The sequence below is a fragment of the Scyliorhinus torazame genome, chromosome 1 (genome assembly GCF_047496885.1).
Source record: "Scyliorhinus torazame isolate Kashiwa2021f chromosome 1, sScyTor2.1, whole genome shotgun sequence".
Lineage (NCBI taxonomy): Eukaryota > Metazoa > Chordata > Chondrichthyes > Carcharhiniformes > Scyliorhinidae > Scyliorhinus > Scyliorhinus torazame.
Window position 1 is genome coordinate 306,890,607 of NC_092707.1, and position 18,134 is coordinate 306,908,740.

Below are 18,134 nucleotides of genomic sequence, written 5' to 3' on the forward strand. Positions count from 1 at the left end.
AAAGGTCAAAGAACAGGAAGAATTGGGGGGAGCAAACTCCCCAACACACAACCATACCGCTTGTACAAATTTTTCCCTTTTTTAAGCCCCTCCTCCCCCCCTCCCCCTCCTCCCCGTAATGAACAACTCCTCAGACACGACCACAAACATCCCCCACCTTGCCTCAAAGCCCTCCGCTGAACGCCTTAATTCTTACTTGACCTTTTCCAGCCGAAGAAAGTCTTTCTAATCACCCTGCCAAGCCACCACCCCCGGTGGCGTCGCCGACCGCCAATCCAACAGACTTCTTTGCCGGGCAATCAGAGAGGCGAAGGCCACAACGTCGGCCTTCTTCCCCTCCATCAGCTACGGCTTCTCCTATACCCCGAATATTGCCACCAAAGGGTACAGCTCAACATCCTCCCCCACTATCCTTGCTAGCGCCGCGAACACTCCCGCCCAGAATCTCTCCAACTTTTCGCAGCCCTAGAACATATGTGCGTGGTTCGCTGGTCCCCACCCACACTTCCCACACTCATCTGCCACCCCCTGGAAGAATCCACCCATTCTTGCCCGAGTCATATGTACCCTGTGTACCACCTTGAACAGTATCAGGCTCATCTTTGCGCACGAGGAGGTCGCATTTACCCTTCATATCACCTCATTCCATGCTCCCCAGTTTATCTCCCCTCCCAGCTCCCCCTCACACTTCTCCTTAATCTGCACCACCTGCTCATCTTCCTGCTCTCCCAGCCACCCATATATGTCTCCACTCCTGCCCTCTCCTTCCACATCCAGAAGCAGCAGTCGCTCCATGGGGTGTACCTCAGCAACCTGGGGAACTCTTTCCAAACCTTCTGCACAAAGTCCCTTACCTGCAGGTACCTAAACCCACTTCCTGTTGGGAGCTCCACCCTCTCCTTCAGTTCCTCTATACTGGCAAACCCCTCTTTCAGGTACAGATCCCTCACCTTAACCAGCCCCACTTCTCTCCACGTCCTATACATACCGTCTATCTTCCCTGGCTCAAATCTGTGGTTTTCGCACAGCGGTGCCAGCACCGACATCCCTCTTCTATCCTGAAATGCCTCCTCAGCTGGTTTCAGACCGTCACTGCACCACCGGGCTATCCACGTATTTCCTTGGTGCCAATGGCAATGCCACCGTCACCATAGCCCTCAAGCTGGACCCCCTACAGAATTCTTCCTCCATCTGAACCCATTTTGCCCCCTCTCCTTCCCACCACCACCTCACCTTCTCTACGTTCACCGCCCAGTAATAGTGTAACAGGTTCGGCCACGCCAACTCTCCCTTCTGCCTCTGTCTCTGTAACAGGGTCTTCTTAAAACTTGGCACCTTCCCTGCCCATACAAAGTCTGAGGTAATCATATCCAGTTTTCAAAAGAAAGCCTTCGGTATGAAGATCGGATGTTCGTACTAAGCTAAAAGCACTCTTTTCCCTTGGTTTCCGTGGCTATGACTCATCTTTCATTCCCTCATCCACAGTATGAATATCTCCCACTTTCTATGCCTTTTAGCTTTGACAAAGGTTCATCTGGACTCGGAACATTCGCTCTTTTCTGTCCTTACAGATGCTGCCAGACCTGCTGAGATTTTCTAGCGTTTTCTCTTTTGGTTTCAGATTCCAGCATTCGCAGTAATTTGCTTTTATGAAGGATACAGATAGGTTCGGTAAGACCTGGAAAATATATTATACTCTGGGAAAATGTGAAATTGTCCATTCTGACAGGAAAAATAAGAAAAAGGTGCATATTATCTGAATGGTGACTGATGCAGAGTCATGGAGTCGTAGAATCATACAGCACTGAAAAGGCCTTGCGGCCCATTGCACCTGCATCAGTCAAAAATAACCACCTAACCATTCTAATCCCATTTTCCAGCACTCGGCCCATGTATGCTCTGGGATTTTTTTTCTTTTATTCGTTCATGGGATGTGGGCATCGCTGGCTGTGCCAACATTTATTGCCCATCCCTGAGGGTGTTTAAGAGTCAACCCACATTGCTTTGGGTTTGGAATCACATGTAGGCCAGACCAGGTAAGGATGACCTATTCCCTTCCCTAAAGGACATTAGTGAACCAAATGGGTTTTTACAACGATCATAGAATTTCATAGAATTTACAGTGCAGAAGGAGGCCATTCGGCCCATCGAGCCTGCACCGGCTCTTGGAAAGAGCACCCAAGGTCAACACCTCCACCCTATCCCCATAACCCAGTAACCCCACCCAACAGGCAATTTTGGACACTAAGGGCAATTTATCATGGACAATCCACCTAACCTGCACATCTTTGGACTGGAAACCGGAGCACCCGGAGGAAACCCACACACACACGGGGAGGATGTGCAGACTCCGCACAGACAGTGACCCAAGCCGGAATCGAACCTGGGACCCTGGAGCTGTGAAGCAGTTGTGCTATCCACAATGCTACTGTGCTGCCCCTAAACAATGGTTTCATGGTTATCATTCGACTTTTAATTCCAGATTTTTATTGAATTCAAAATTTACCATCTGCCCTGGTGGGATTCGAACCTCGGTCCCCAGAGCATTACTCTGGGTCTCTGGATTATTAGTCCAGTGACAATACCACTACGTCACTGCCTCCCCAGAGTGCAAGTGCAAATCTAAATACTTATTTAAAAAAATAAATGTAAAGTGCCCAATGTATAGTACAAGTGGAGTAAAGGGTTAACAGGAGACACGAGATGTAACTCAACACTAGATGGCGTTACTAAGTGATTGTATATAAGGCTGCATCTCTAGGAATTCAGGGAGAAGCTGATGAGAAAGAGAGAGAAAGCTGAGGGAGATTTCACTGTGGAAATATAGCATGAGGTTGAGTAATAGTGCAGTTTAATAGTTAGAGAGAATATTGATTACTGTACTAAAGATTCAGTATTATTATTTTACTACCTGTTACTTATTAAAGTGTGCGAACCTAATCAAGTTTAGTCGTGTAAAATAATTTTTTTTGATTTAAACTTCTAAGTTTTATATTCTTTGTCAACACTACATATCTGGCTATCTTAGAGAACAAGACAAGGAATAGAACACCCAATTCTTTTTTTCACAATTAAGGGGCAATTTAGTGTGGCCAATCCACCTACACCGCACATCTTTGAGTTCAGAGACCCACATAGACACGAGGAGAATGTTCAAACTCCACAGGGACAGTGATTTAGGGCCGGGATCGAACACAGTTCTTGGCGCTGTGAGGCAGCAGTGCAAACCACTGCGCCACCATGCCGCCCCCTAAATACTTCTTAAATGTTATATCTCCACCACCCTAACAGACAGTGAATTCCAAACTCCCACCACCCTCTGGGTAAAAAAGGTTTTCCTCACATCCCCATTAAACCTCCTGCCCCTTACCTTAAATATTTCCCCTCTGGTCATTGACCCCTCCACCGAGGGGAAACATTGGTTCCTGTCTACTTTGTCTGTGCCTCTCATAATTTTATACATCTCAAACGTGGCCCTCTCAGTTTCCTCTGCTCCAAGGAAAACAACCCAAGTCTATCCTATCTCTCTTCATAACTAACACTCTGCAGCCCAGGCAACATCCTGATAAATCTCCTCTGCACCTTTTCCAGTGCTATTACATCCCTCCTATAATGTGGATTCCAGAACTGCACACAATACTCCTGCTATGGCCTAACCAATGTTCTATTTAGTTCCAGCATAAGCTCCCCGTTCTTAAACTCTATGTGTCGGCTTCTTAACCACTGTATCCACCTGCTTTGCTACCTTAAGGCACCAGCGTACATGCAGACCAAGATTCTGCTGATCCTCGGTGCTTCCCAAGGTCCTGGCATTTATCATGTATTCCCAGAAGGATTTGGGTTTTTTGAAATTCATTTTTACGGGATGTGGGGTTCACTGGCTAGGCCAGCATTTTTTGCCCATCCCTAATTGTCCTCGAGAAGGTGGTTGTGAGTTGCCTTCTTAAGCCACTACAGTCCATACAATGTAGGTACCCAGCCTCATCATGTGTCGATCCTGCAAGACAGGAAATAGTGAAAGGAAGAACAAGGATCTGGGCAGCTTAGAATTCATTTGAAATGGGTCATCTAGATGAAGATTCAGTGGACCCTCACTTCTGTGGCACAGGCCAATCTTGCTGTCAGACACGGCTCTCTCCTGCACCTCCCCATCTAACTCCATGCACATAGCGGGGTTAGGAGACACAACTGGCACTCCCCTACCTGTCTTCCCCCTCTCCCTTTTGTTATGGGCTATATTCCCCTGCGGGGAAACAAAGAGAGCAACTCCTGCTGGCATGAAAGTATTTTTGGGACTCCAGCTCGATTCTTTGCTCCCTCCGCCATTGCTAGTCGCCGGGAATGGGGGAAAATTCCCCCACCATTTGTAATCAGTAGCAGGAGTTCCTGTTGATTAAGTCAAGGACAACAAGACCAATTGGGACAGCCTTTGGTTAAAAATAAACAGCTATAAACAAAAGCAGGGACCAAGAATTTAATCTTATTGGTCCTTGAGGTTTAATTACTCATCAACTTAATCAGCTGATCCATGAGGGAACCTAAATTATATTTTACCCACTCCAGCAAGACGTGCCTCTAGCTGATTTTGAACACATTTACATTATTTTTTTCAAGGGTTCCTGAAAAAATTAATTCCTTTAACTTGTGAATACGATTCCCAATACAAATCACCTCCTTATACGAAAGAATATCCCTCACTCATATCCAGGGCCATGGAGAGAAATCATGGGCCCTGGTGCTTACCTGTATCCAGGCCCCCTGTCCACCACCACCTCCACTACACTTTAACTTTTCCCCTCACATCCTTCACATGCCCAGAATTGAGAACCGCAGTCACGGAAGGGTTGAACTTTTTTCTGATTTATAGAATTTAGAGTGCAGAAGGAGGCCATTTGGCCCATCGAGTCTGCACTGGCCCTTGGAAAGAGCACCCTACTTAAGGCCACACCTCCACCCTATCTCTGTAACCCAGTAACCCCACCTAACCTTTTTGGACATTAAGAGCAATTTAGCATGGCCAATCCACCTAACCAGCACATCTATGGGGCGGGATTCTCCGACCCTCCGCCGGGTTAGAGAATCCCCAGGGGGTGGCACGAATCCCGCCCTGCCGGCCCGACCCTGGTCGCCATATTCTCTGGCATCGTTTTTTGGGAGGGGGCGGGATTCCCGCCAGGCCACTTGGGGGCCATTGGCAGCAGGCCCCCCAGCGATTCTCCGGGCCCCGATGGGTCGAGCAGCTGTCCATTTTGGCCAATCCCGCTGGTGTGGGTTACGTATGGTCCCACACGGCGGGACCTGACAGGTAAGTCGACGGGGGAAGTCCTCGGGGGGGGCATGGTGGGATCCGATCCCGGGGGGGGGGGGAGCCCACGGTGGCCTGGCCCGCGATTGGGGCCTACCGATCTGCGGGCAGGCTTGTTTCATGGGGGCACTTCTTCCCTCTGCACCGGGCCCGAAAGGGCTCCGCCATGGCTGGCATGGAGAAGAGAAACCCCCGTGCATGCACCAAAATATGCCGACCGGTCTGCGCATGCACGGAATCACGGCAGCAGTTCAGCACATGCGCGAATTTGCGCCGTCCCTTCGGCGCCGGCTGGAGTGGCGGCAACCCCTCTGGCGACAACCTAGCCCCTGAGACAGGTGAGAATTTCTCACCTTGGGGGCTCGTTGACGCCGGAGTCGTTGGCGCCGGTTTTCCCACCGGCATGGGGTCTTAGTCCTTGGAAGGGAGAATCCCGACCTTGGACTGTGGGAGGAAACCGGAGCACCCAGAGGAAGCCCATGCAGACGCGAGGAGAACGTGCAGACTCCGCACAGACAGTGACCCATGTGGGAATTGAACCTGGGACCCTGGCGCTGTGAAGCAACAGTGCTAACCACTGTGCTACCGTGCTTTTATGCAATTATTTATAAAGCCCATCAAGAGCTCATGCTTCAGTACGTTACATTTTACAAGTGCAGTTTTATTAGACAATTACACACAAGTTAGTTATTTATATTATGCAACCAGCTCTGCTCGTTTAAACCTAACCCTTTGCAATATCTGGACAGCAACATCCAAAATAACATGAAACTCATCAAGCACCATAAACAATCCAGATGAGAACACCTTGAATGAACAATGACATATTCTATTAGTGCACGGCTCCTAATTTCACTTACAAGTTTAAAAGTGGTAGAACCTTGCAGTAAATTAGCAACAGCCAATGTGCGAGCACAGTGAGTTGTGGGCCAGCCACTTGAGAGAGGGGCAATGCTGCTGGTGAAGACAATGAAATGAAAAATGAAATGAAATGAATGAAAATCGCTTATTGTCACAAGTAGGCTTCAAATGAGGTTACTGTGAAAAGCCCCTAGTCGCCACATTCCGGCGCCTGTTCAGGGAATTGAACCGTGCTGCTGGCCTGCCTTGGTCTGCTTTCAAAGCCAGCGATTTAGCCCTGTGCTAAACAGCCCCTAAAAAATCAGCCTAAAGGCAGAAGGTGAAAGTTGATCCCAGATCCCCAGGTCCCCTCCATCCCATCCCTGAAGGCACGGGTCCCTGAGTTTTTCACCTTGTGCACCTGAATCGCCTGGGCCTTGCCCTCAACTCCGGCCTCTGTAGCTAGATGTTTTAGGCTCCCAGTAATCAATTGGTGGAATGAAAAGTATGTGACTGGACAAAATAAGCAGGCAGTCTCCCCCTGAGAAATAACCCAAGTTATCAAATCTATTGATTAACACTATAACCAATCTTTGAGACTCTCACATCGATACCTGAAATTTTGCATTGAATGGTCAAAATAACAATCTTATTTTTCTTTAAAATTAAGGTTTTCATTTCAGATAACAACGTTACTTTGTAGGATTTTCATTAAGACGCTTCTGTTCACAAGAAATTAATTCTCTTTCATTCATTCAAAGGAAAGCTGGATAAAACTGGTAAAATCATTGTTTAACAGAAAATGTCTTTGGGATCAGTCAGTTAGATGAAAGTTCAACAGGTTTTTCAGTGTAAATTTAAGGTGAGGCCCACTTATTGTCCCAAACAAAAGTGAAATATTCATAGCTACCAAAAATAGGACACATTTTACCCCCCAAAATGTACTCCCACTAGGAAAAGGATATGATTTGTTTTAATAACTGAAGAGAGAAATTAAAGCTGTTATCACATGTTTGAGATTTTTTGGACCGTTAGTTTTTCAGAAAAAGAACTTGGAAATAAGTTATTTTGAAAAATAGCATGCTATGAATCAACCACCCCAGCGTTTCTGAGAGTCTTTTTCTTCAACCGAGGATTCCCCCTCACCATGCTTGAAGGGGCCCCATTTGCCACATTTTCTGCACATCTATTCTCATCCCTTATCCTCAATTCGAGAATCATGATAGGATTCCGTTTGTTCTCACTTTCCTCTGCCACCAGACTTTGTATTCAATGGACTATTTTCTGCTATTTCCTCCATTTCCAGCGTGAGCTAGCACCACACATATCTTTTCCTCCCCCGTCAGCGCTCCGAAGAGACCATTCCCTCCGTGATACCCTGGTTCATTCCTCTATCTCCCCCAATATCCTCTGCCATTCCCAGGGCACCTTCCCGTGCAAATGCAGCTGACGTAACACCTCCCCTTTATCTCCGCTCTCCTCGTCACACAAGCGTTAAACAATGCCATTCTAGGGAGAAGCAGTTATTTATGTGTACCTCTATCAGTTTGGTACAATGTTCACACTGCTCACAATGTGATATCCTGTACATTTGAAGGACCAAATGCAGTTTGAGTGACTGGTCTGGGTTACACCTCCATTCAGTCCACAAGCTTGACCCACGCGACCCTCCAGCTTTCAGTGGCTTGTCATATTAGTTCTCCACCTTGCTCTCACACTAACAACTCTGTCCTCGGCCTGCTGCGCAGTTCCAGCAAAGCTCAATATATGCTTGAGGAACAGCACCTCATCTTTCAATTAGGCACTGGACAGCCTTCCAGACTTAATGTCGAGTTCAACAATTCCAGACCACAAACCCTGCCCCCTAACTTGTTTTATTTTCTTACATGCTCCATATCTTCTTGTATTTTCACTTTTAGAAAATAGCACGCCTGCTTTAGGCGTTCTTCTGTATCTTTGTTTCTTTGTGGTCCTATCACCATTCTCTTTGGGCTGGGAAGACTAACACATCCATCATTCAATCGCTCTTGTCTTCCAGCCCATCACATGTCTTCCATTTGTCATTGTCCCAGACACTCCTGCTCAAAACCTATTACATCTTTAACTTTTCCCAGTTCTGATGAAAGGTGTATGACTCGAAACGTTAACTCTGTATCTCTCTCCACAGATACTCCCCGACCTGTTGAGTATTTCCAGCACTTTCTGGTTTTATTTCAGATTTCCAGTCTCTGCAGTAATCTGTTTTTAGATACTTTAAATCAGATTGTGTTCAGGCAAGCTTATACATTCATGTGCTGCAGCCATTGAGGCAGAAAGGTGCTTAGATTTTTCTCAGTTCGGCCCTGGCGCTGTGTATAAATCTACATGACTGGTTCTGCTCACAGACGACTTCTAACTGAGACAAGAGTCAAATGACTCCCTCCAGAGGCATACTTGGAGTAAATTCTTTTTGTCGCCGTATGGCTGGTAACTGGGTAGAGATGATTGCCTGTTGTTATAGAAACTGCTCATGTTTTGTTTCACAGTGGAACAAAAATCAGTCGATTTCTATCATAAGTGGGCAATTCTACTTCAAACCCACTGAAATTACAGTTCCTGTGAGGACTCTAATCCATTCTTCCAGTTTCCTTGTTTCGAACACATCTGTTCCAAAGATGCCACATTCCACAAACATGTGCTTCCATGTGTCTTGCTTCTTCTGCAACCAGGGATTCCCCTTGGCCGTGAAGGAAAGAGTCGATGTTGTTCCAGTTCCTACATTTCTGCTCCCACTTCCCCTCCCTTCCAAGAACTATGATAGCTTTTCACTTGTCCTTACCATCCATGAGCCTCATATTCAAGGTATCATTCTCTGCCATTTCGGCCATCTCTGCCACCCAAGCATAATGCCACCACTGAACCCATCTTTGCCCCTCCATTTTCATCATTCGAAAGGGATCTTCCCCTCTGTGACACCTTGTTCAACTCTTCAGGCATCCATCCCCAATATTCCCTCTCCTTCCCACAAGGAGCTGAGGAGATGTGGAACTCGCCCTTTTACCTCCTTTCTTCCCACCATTAAGGGCCCCGAACACCTCTTTACATTTTACAGACAATTTGGCTCTGCTACATTACTGCCTATGTGGTAAAAGTGAAAATTTACCTCCATTTAGCCAGATGTGTCACCATTAATTTAAGAATAGGAAGGATAGCATATTTGCGTACACATTCCAAGGACACAGGGTTGGCACCTGGCTTTATTGGCTGAACCATGCTGCATGAATTCTTGGGAAAGTAGCTGAGGAAACAGCCTTTCCACAATTTGGGATTCAGAAAAAAAGCTTCAAAAGAAGCTTGGGAAAGTTTGACAAGTCAGATAGTTCTGAGAAGCATGCGATAAGTGGAAACTCACTCATCTTCAGCCCACAAGCAATTAGGACAGAAAAAGTTGTGATCCTTCGAAAAAGGGATAGTATAGATTTTAAACATTTCTTGTTCTCAAGTTAACGACAACTGTAAATCCAAATGTTCACTTGCCATGAGGAAAGGAAACTAGCCTTTTCATATCAAGCTTCATTGAACAAAAGTGTTTTTAGTTCATCCACTGAAAAGATTGGAGAGGCTGATGTGAGGCACAGGCGTAGAATACAATATCCAGCTCAGATCACAACGGGCTCACCAGAGTTTTATTAGATATTCCGTAATACCTCCACACTGCTAAATGTAAGAAGCTCACATTACTTAGAGAGATGACCAGCATTATTGCATTTGAGAGAATATCGAGCACAGAATGGTGAGAGCTCCTGGCCCATTGTGTCTGTGCTAGCTCTCTGGAGGGGTAATGCACCTGGTGCCACTTGCCCGTCTTCTCCCCCAGATCTGAATTTGTAAATGTTGCACGTGATTTAATGGCTGCATTTTCACGGACGGCACTGTGGTGCAGTGGTTAGCCCTATTGCCTCACGGCGCCGAGGTCCCAGGTTCGATCCCGGCCCCGTGACACTGTCCGTGTGGATTTGGCACATTCTCCCCATGCCTGTGTGGGTCTCACCCCCACAACCCAAAGACGTACAGGGTAGGTGGATTGGCCACGCTAAATTACCCCTTAATTGGAATAAAATAATTGGCACTCTAAATTTATATTTAAAATTTTAAAAATAAATAAAATGGCCACGTTGCACTCGGGCAAGAGCACGACACTGCCATTAGATCACGGGAGAGGTCAAAATCAAGAACCGTGCAGGGCACCAATCAGTTTGCGGTCTAACCGGCTCACTCCCGTTGGAGTAATCAGGATCCCACTGTGGCGTGGTAAGAAACCAATAATCACCATTTAAGTCCAATCTCCATACAATTAACAGGCGCGACTCCCTATCTAACGGCCTCCCGTGGTCTAACCACCTCCCCAGCAAGTGATTACGTTGGCGCCGATTGGTACTCCTTTTTAAAAACATGAAGCTGGCAAAAAGGCTTCTGAGGGGATCCGTGGAGGCCACTAGCCATCCTCGCTCCCAGGAAATGAGCCTGGGGGAAGTGCGGTTGCTGCCTCAGTGCTTGGGGCTGGTTTGGCACAGGGCTAAAGAGCTGGCTTTTAAAGCAGACCAAGGCAGGCCAGCAGCACGGTTAAATTCCCGTACCAGCCTCCCCGAACAGGCGCCGGAATGTGGCGACTAGGGGCTTTTCACAGTAACTTTATTTGAAGCCTACTTGTGACAATAAGCGATTTTCATTTCATTTTCATTTTCATGGTGGGGGAGGGGAGGAAGGGGGGGCGTACCGGGGAAGGGGTAGGGGAAGCCTTGGCCAGGGTGGGCCACCATCGGCGGGGTGGGGGGGGGTGGACCCTGAGCTGGGGGGGGTGGCTGTCTCAGGACCCACAGGTCTGCCATGCCACCCCCTGGATTGCGTGCACCCCGTTACAGGGGCTACCCAGTCCCTGCCTGTCTATCCCACTGAACACCCATAACTCCCACTGACCGTGGAGGCCTCTGACTGTGCGGCTGAAAGTTATTGCGAATAGGGAATTGGCAATTGTAGTTAAGTGAGTACTTCACAGCTCCCAAGTGGATTCCGTGGGTAGGCGTGCCATGTAGCATATGGGGGTTATTGCCCAGCATTCCAATCAGACCGGAATGCCTGGACACTGTGCCTGAGCACTGCAGGCAGCAACACCATGAATGCAGCGGCCAACATCCGAACACACAGGGGCTGGACCCCCAAACCAGGGACATCTCCGTGACCAGAGGGTGGGTGTATGCAAGTAACATTACATGTGGGTGTCTGGGGTACAGGGTGTCGGGCCCGGTGACCAGGGCCCCAGCCAGGGTGGGGGATGCATGGGTAGGACATGTTGAATGTCAGGGGATGTGGGGGTCAGGCGGGGGGGGGGGGGAAGAGCAATGGACGAATGAAGGATGGAAGATACCGCTGGTTGTCAGCCTCACACCTTCTCCCAATGCATTACAGATACTGCACGGGATGGATGATATCTTGGACATTGCAGAAGTTGCCCTTGGGGTTCTGCTGGCAGGTCAGACGCCAGAGGAAGCGGCGGCACCATTGTTGACAGAGGCTCGAGGCAGCAGCCCATGTGCAAGGCCTCGCTCACACCCTGAGGACCTGGCGACTCATCAGGCCAGGGAGTGACCCCGAGGGGGTGGCCTGTGATGGCCCAAGGTGTACAGTTGTCACAGGCCTTTTGAACAGATGAAGGACAGTGTGTGCCGCAGGAGGCTATGCCTCAACAAGGGAATGGTGCAGCATCTCTGCCATGTCCTCGTGGACTTGCAGCACATGGAGGAGGATGATACCCGCTCCTGGTGGCCATCAAGGTAAACCACAGCCCTGAACATGTATACCTCAGTATCATTCCAGGGCTCGAGTGGGGTGTTGTGCAGCATCCCACACGCTACAGCCCACAAGTGCATTTGCCTGGGCACTTAACTATATAAACTTTGACATGGGCCAGGCCCAACAAGATGCCCCGGCTGAGCAGAATTCTTCGCTATCGCCAGGATGTCCCTCGTCCAGGGGTTAACTGATGGCAAGCATATCGCTTTAACATTCTACCGTGCCATCAGGGGGTGACCTACATCACAGGAAGGGCTCCACATCCTGAACATCCCAGCTCATGTGCGCCCACCACATAAAGATCATGCACATGTGTGAACACTTCCCCGGGAGTGTGCACAACAGCTACATCTTGGGCAGTCACTGACACCGCATCCTCTTTGAGGAGAACCCCAGGATAACCGGTTGGCACTTGGGGGATGAGGGGGACCCGTTCAGGACCTCGCTAATGACACTGGTAAGGAAGCCGGTAACCAATGCGGAGACCCGATATAACAAGGCCCATGAGGCCATCCGGGCTGTCCTGGAGCAGCGCATCAGACTCCTCAAAATGCAGTTCCGATGTCTTTTGGTAGTGCACTGCAATACAACTCCCAGAGGCTCGTCTGCATTGGGGTGGTCTGCTGTGCCCTTGGCAACCAGGCACAGCAGTGGGGGGCAACCTTCTGGAGGTGGAAGGAGAGGAACATCTGGCCATCTCTGAGGAGGAGGGACGTGGAGGTGCCAGGCCAGGAGGGCCTGGAGGATGAGCCCGGGGGACAGGCAGCAGCGGCGAGGGCCGGCCATCTCGGAGGGCCAGGCAGGCTCTTATCCTCGCCCGCTTCACATTTAGGACAGGGCCTTGTCGGTCATCGAACTCTCTCCCCACTCCTTCTCCCTACCCCTTCCCCTTTACCCCTCCCCCTCCCTCTCCTCCCTGTCTCTCCCATCCCCCTCTCCCTTTGCCTCCCCCTCCCCCCCCCCCCCCCCCCCCCCCCCACACCCTCCCAGGGACTGTGTTACATCACTCCAGGGTGTCGGCCCTATCAGCGGGTCACTTTCTAAGGCAGGGGGTGATGATAACCCGTAGAGCGGAGCACTGGTGCTCCTCAATCTATGCCATAGTCTGGCCCCTGCCCTGTCTCTTGAGTGCCTGCTCACACCTAGGATTTCCTGAATCATGGGGCTGGTCTGATATATTCATTGGATTATATTCACTGGAGTTTAGAAGAATGAGAGGGGATCTCATAGAACGTACAAAATTCTAACAGGATTAGACAGAGTAGATTCAGAAAGACTGTTCCGGATGGTGGGGGAGTAAGAACTAGGGGTCATAGTTGAGGATAAGGGGTAAATCTTTTAGGACTGAGGTGAGGAGAAATTTCTTCACCCAGAAAGTGGTGAATCTGTGGAATTCGCTACCACAGAAAGTAATTGAGGCCAAAACATTGCGGAATTTCAAGAAGGAATTAGATATTCCTCTTGGGGCGAAAAGGTCCAAAGGATATGGGGGAAAGGCAGGGTCAGGGTGTTGAACTTGATGCTCAGCCATGATCATAATAAATGAATGGTGAAGCAGTCTCGAAGGGTTAAAGGCCTACTCCTTGATTAATAAGGGGGATCAGTGGTTATGGGGAGAAGGCAGGGGAATGGGGATGAGAAAATATCAGCCATGATTGAATGGTGGAGCAGACTCAATGGGCCGAGTGACCTAATTCTGCTCCTATGGCTTATGGTTTTATGTCCTGCTTCTATTTTCTATGTTTTCTATGTCTCCTCGGTGACATGGCTGCGAGCTGAATGGGGTTTGTTCTGCAATAGTGTTTGAAATGCTGCTCTCCCTTGTGAGCAGGGAGTTGGCGGGTGTGACCGCGGCGAATCAGCCAGTGGACCCATAATTTGTGGTGTGAAGCCCGTGGGGCCTCATTAAGTGGACCAATTAACGCTTGATACCGGTGACGGCCTCGCTGGGTCGAGTGTCCGGAAGCTCACGGCAATTTCTGCTCGCTACCGACACTTAGAAAATTTTCCCATTAAATCGCGCCCATTATTTCCATTCACATACTGCTCAAAAGTCTCATGAACGAAGGTGCCAATGGGTGTTTAGAGGTGCAAATCAGAGGTAGTAGGGCAGCTGACCCTTTGAATCTTGCACAGCTGAGCCAAGAAACATTAACGTGGGAATGTACTCCTAAAATGAAGACTGAAAATGCTGGAAACATTCAGCAGGTCTGATAACATATGTGGAGAAGGAACAGAGTTACTGTTTCATAACCTTGTCCTTTTTGCTGTTCTGATAATAGATTATCGACCTGAAACATTAACTCACACCACAGGTGCTGCCAGAACTGCTGTGTATTTTCAGCATTTTCTGTTTTTATTTCAGATTTCAAGCATCTGGGATATTTTGCTCTTAACTCTTTCTTCAAATGTCTCACTTTTTGGTGCTTTCGTCAATGGGGCTATGGCTGATGAGTGGAACAGTATGTTCCTCCTTTAATCGGCAGAGTACTGACTACATAAACAACCCGTGCTTGTAAAGTCCAAAACAAAATATCTATTGTTGGATATGTTCCCCCATTGGCAGCATTTGTTGAACAATCCTGAGTTCATTAATGGTTACACTAACAATAATTTAAGATAATCAGTCAAGCTCTTAACATATCTGATTTACACTTGCTAGAAGCGATATACATTCATAATGGATATTCATAAAATATCCATTCTCTGCAAATAAAAAGAACATGTTCAAGCCTTGTGCCTTTCTTGAATTATCTGGGATCTTGGGGAGCCTTCAGTTCTCTGTGCTTCTTCCTTGGCAACGCCTTGGCAGGAGGCGACCTTCTAACCAGTCAGCACCTTCTTCTCTTGCAGTATAAATTGTTGCGATTGTTTGAAATTTGGCATTCTTGCATTTGTCCCTATAAGTGCAAGATGAGAAGCTTTGGCAACATGTATCTTTTCAGCGATATTCAAGTTTTGTATGATCAAGCGACATTGAGCACGGAGGAGTTCAGCATTTACTTCGTACAGAGCTTTGTGAAGAGCTTGGAGCCTGTCCTCCACAACATGGAATCGGTGGCCAAGTCCAGACCCTAACATGATGCTGCAGTATCTGATGTCTTTGCTTCCATTGTCGCACAAACAGCTGAAACCACCCAATGTCTGAGTACTGCAGTGGAAGCTCAACCTATTGCCATCGTAGACCAGATCCGCAAGCCCAGCAATCTACCCTCATGCATTTCTAGGTTCGCTGATGTGCTGAGCACAAGGGGTGGCAGTGTCACCATGGTGCACAAGCCTGCTGCCTTCTCTCACAATGGCAACATTCATGCTCTGACAACTGCCACTTATCCAGTGCCCTTGTTACTGCCTGTCAGCCAGCCAAGATTGCTGTCATCGATGCACCTCAAAGCTGGGCCTTCTAGAGGTTGTCCTGCAAGGCCATATGCTGTCTTCTGCACGTAAGGTCAGTGGTTCTCCACTAGCCATGCTGAGGTAGCTCTGCAGCTGACAAGGGAATGCACACACTAGGCAGTCACTAATAGAATGTACAACGTTGACTTTTGCGTGGAATATTGAATGGTTTGATTTATATACTTGATTTGGAATGCTTCTTTCGTGGTGATACTTTCATTTTAGCATTGTGGTCAAGAGCGCATTGTGATGGTCAGTGACAAAGTGAAGGTCAGGTGTAGGACTGCTGGTGAATGGGAAATTAATAGGTACTGCAGTCAGATAGGACAATCATGGACAGCCCACCCTAAAAGGGGACATGTTTCTTGCCTCATACAATTCCCCTCCTCTTCCACCTCCAGTTCTACCTCCTACTCACCTACTCAACTGCTTGACAAATATCTGGTGACAAGGGCTGTACCCGGTGATGGCAAGGTTATGCAACAGTAGACCTAGACAAATTGTGATACATCCTCTGGTCAATATTGCAGGGATCCTCCAGAGTTAGCAGAAGCATTGCTTAAGCACCCAGTTGGTCTGCTTATTGACATTCTTTGTGGTAACATGGCTTTCGTTATATGCATGTCGGCCACGCGTACACGGATTGTACTTTGGACACATGAACCAGGTTGTCAGCACGATAACCCTGGCGTGCTGGTAGCTATTCTCTACTTTGGCATGGTGACTCTAATGCAGGCGGTCGAGGGGCCTGGTTCAAAAAGAAGGGATTGTGACTGCATGATGCACTGAGTACAGTCAGACACCAGTTAGACATTGAGAGAGTGAAATGTCTTCAGGTTGCAGTACATCTCAAAATATACAAATAGTGCCCACAAAATGCGGATTGAATGCCAGCCTACATCAGTGCTCGCTCTGACTGCTTCTCTATGGAATGTAGTCAGCTCTCTTTGTGCACACCATCAGTGAACTCCTTTATACTACACTGGACAACAAACTGGGAGATGTTGCAAACATCACTTGCTCCAGTCTGGGAAGAGTTAAGGCTCATTGCCACGGTAACCTCGAGAGCCTTTGGCAATCTGTCATCAACCTTCTCTGAGGCTGCAGGGCTGTCTGCAAGGAGAGGCAGATTTTAGTGATCATCATATTGGTGATGCAGAGAAGTTGGACATGCTGGGCAGAGTTTAACCTGACCCAAGAGAGAGGGCTGGGAGACAGTGGGCCAGGGGGAGTTTGGAAGGGTGGGGGGGGGAGCGGGGGGGGGGGGGGGGGGGGGGCGGCGGTGGTGGTGCATAGAAATTGCGAGGAAAAGTGGGGGATGGAGTGCTGTCCAAGTCAGCTAGTGGCGGGAAATGTTGAGGATGGCCTTTCTGCCCAAAGGCTGATTACAGCCCTTAAGTAGCCAATGAAGGAGTCCTTCTTGTCGCACCTTGTATTTTACAAACCCACTCACTTGGCTTCCAGGGCCTGATGCATGTTGCGGCTCTCGGCTGGTTGCAGTACCAGCAGTGGCCACCACTCCCAATGGCACAGCTGGACTGGAGTGCTACCAGCCTCCCATTGACCATCAACTCACAAGTGGTGTTGTGTTGGGTGTTCCGATACACAAACGAACCAACACGGTTGTAGATGGTACAACTCTGTTTTATTACTCTTGATAACAACATCTGTTAACTCATGGCTGTGGTTCGTACTTTACCCGTTAACCTGTGGACCAGCCCTAACACTATCTTAGAGAGGCACTCAGCACATGGTGTATGTCTGAGTGGCACGCTGTGAGCTCTGTGCTCTGAGCTATCTCCTGCTGGAATGAACGGGAACTGTGGTGTTCCCTGTTTTATAGTGCGTGTGCTCTCACTGGTGATTGGCTGTGATGTTGCGTGTGTGTTGATTGGTCCGTTGATCTGTCCATGTGTGTGTGTGTGATTGCACCATGATATGTTTATATGAATATCATGACAGGTGGAATCTCCGTCCTTACAGGCATGAGAAGCCCAATGCCAGGCAGTTATTTGTCTTTGGGACACAAAAATTAGTTTTGGGCTCCTGGAAACGTCCGTGTCAGGGTAGCCCCTAACCTTCTTGACGATCAGCTGGGCCACTATCGCTGGAATTCAATTAAACCCACTGTTCTTCAGTTGGAGAATGTCTTCCTGAAGACCTTGGGCAGTCATGGTCTCCTGCTGGGAACTTTCTCTCCTCTTCCTCCACCCTTTTCATGCAGTTTGTTTTTCTCTTTGTTGTCCCTATTTATTCTCACTGTCATGCTTGTAGGTCAAGAGGGATTTAAACTATGGCAACTATGTCTGGAGCAAGTCATCGGAGCAGGATCCCTGAAATCAGGGCTATGTCCTTCAGCACCTGCTACACTACTGCCTTTATACTCCACATGGGAACATGAGGAGTAACTTTAAATAACAGAAAAGGGACAAACACTTTGACAAACTCAGCAACAGCTGGTTGAGGTCACTCAGCAACTAACCTGAAAGTAGTTCAGCTACTGGATGTGTTTGGCTGCGTGAAGTTAAGTAAGGGTGTTAGCTGGAGGATTGGGGCGGGAATCTCCGATCCCCGCTGCGTCAGAGAATCCCCGGGGGGGCGCCGCGGATCCCGCCTCGCCGCTCCGACGCCGACTGCTGTATTTCCGGGCGAGAAAAAGTTCGCCGACGGGAACTGTGCCGCGCGCCTCACAGAATGGCGAGAATCGGCGCGCTGTGATGATCCCTGGGCCTGCTGCAAATCTCCTCAGATGGGCCGATGTCCC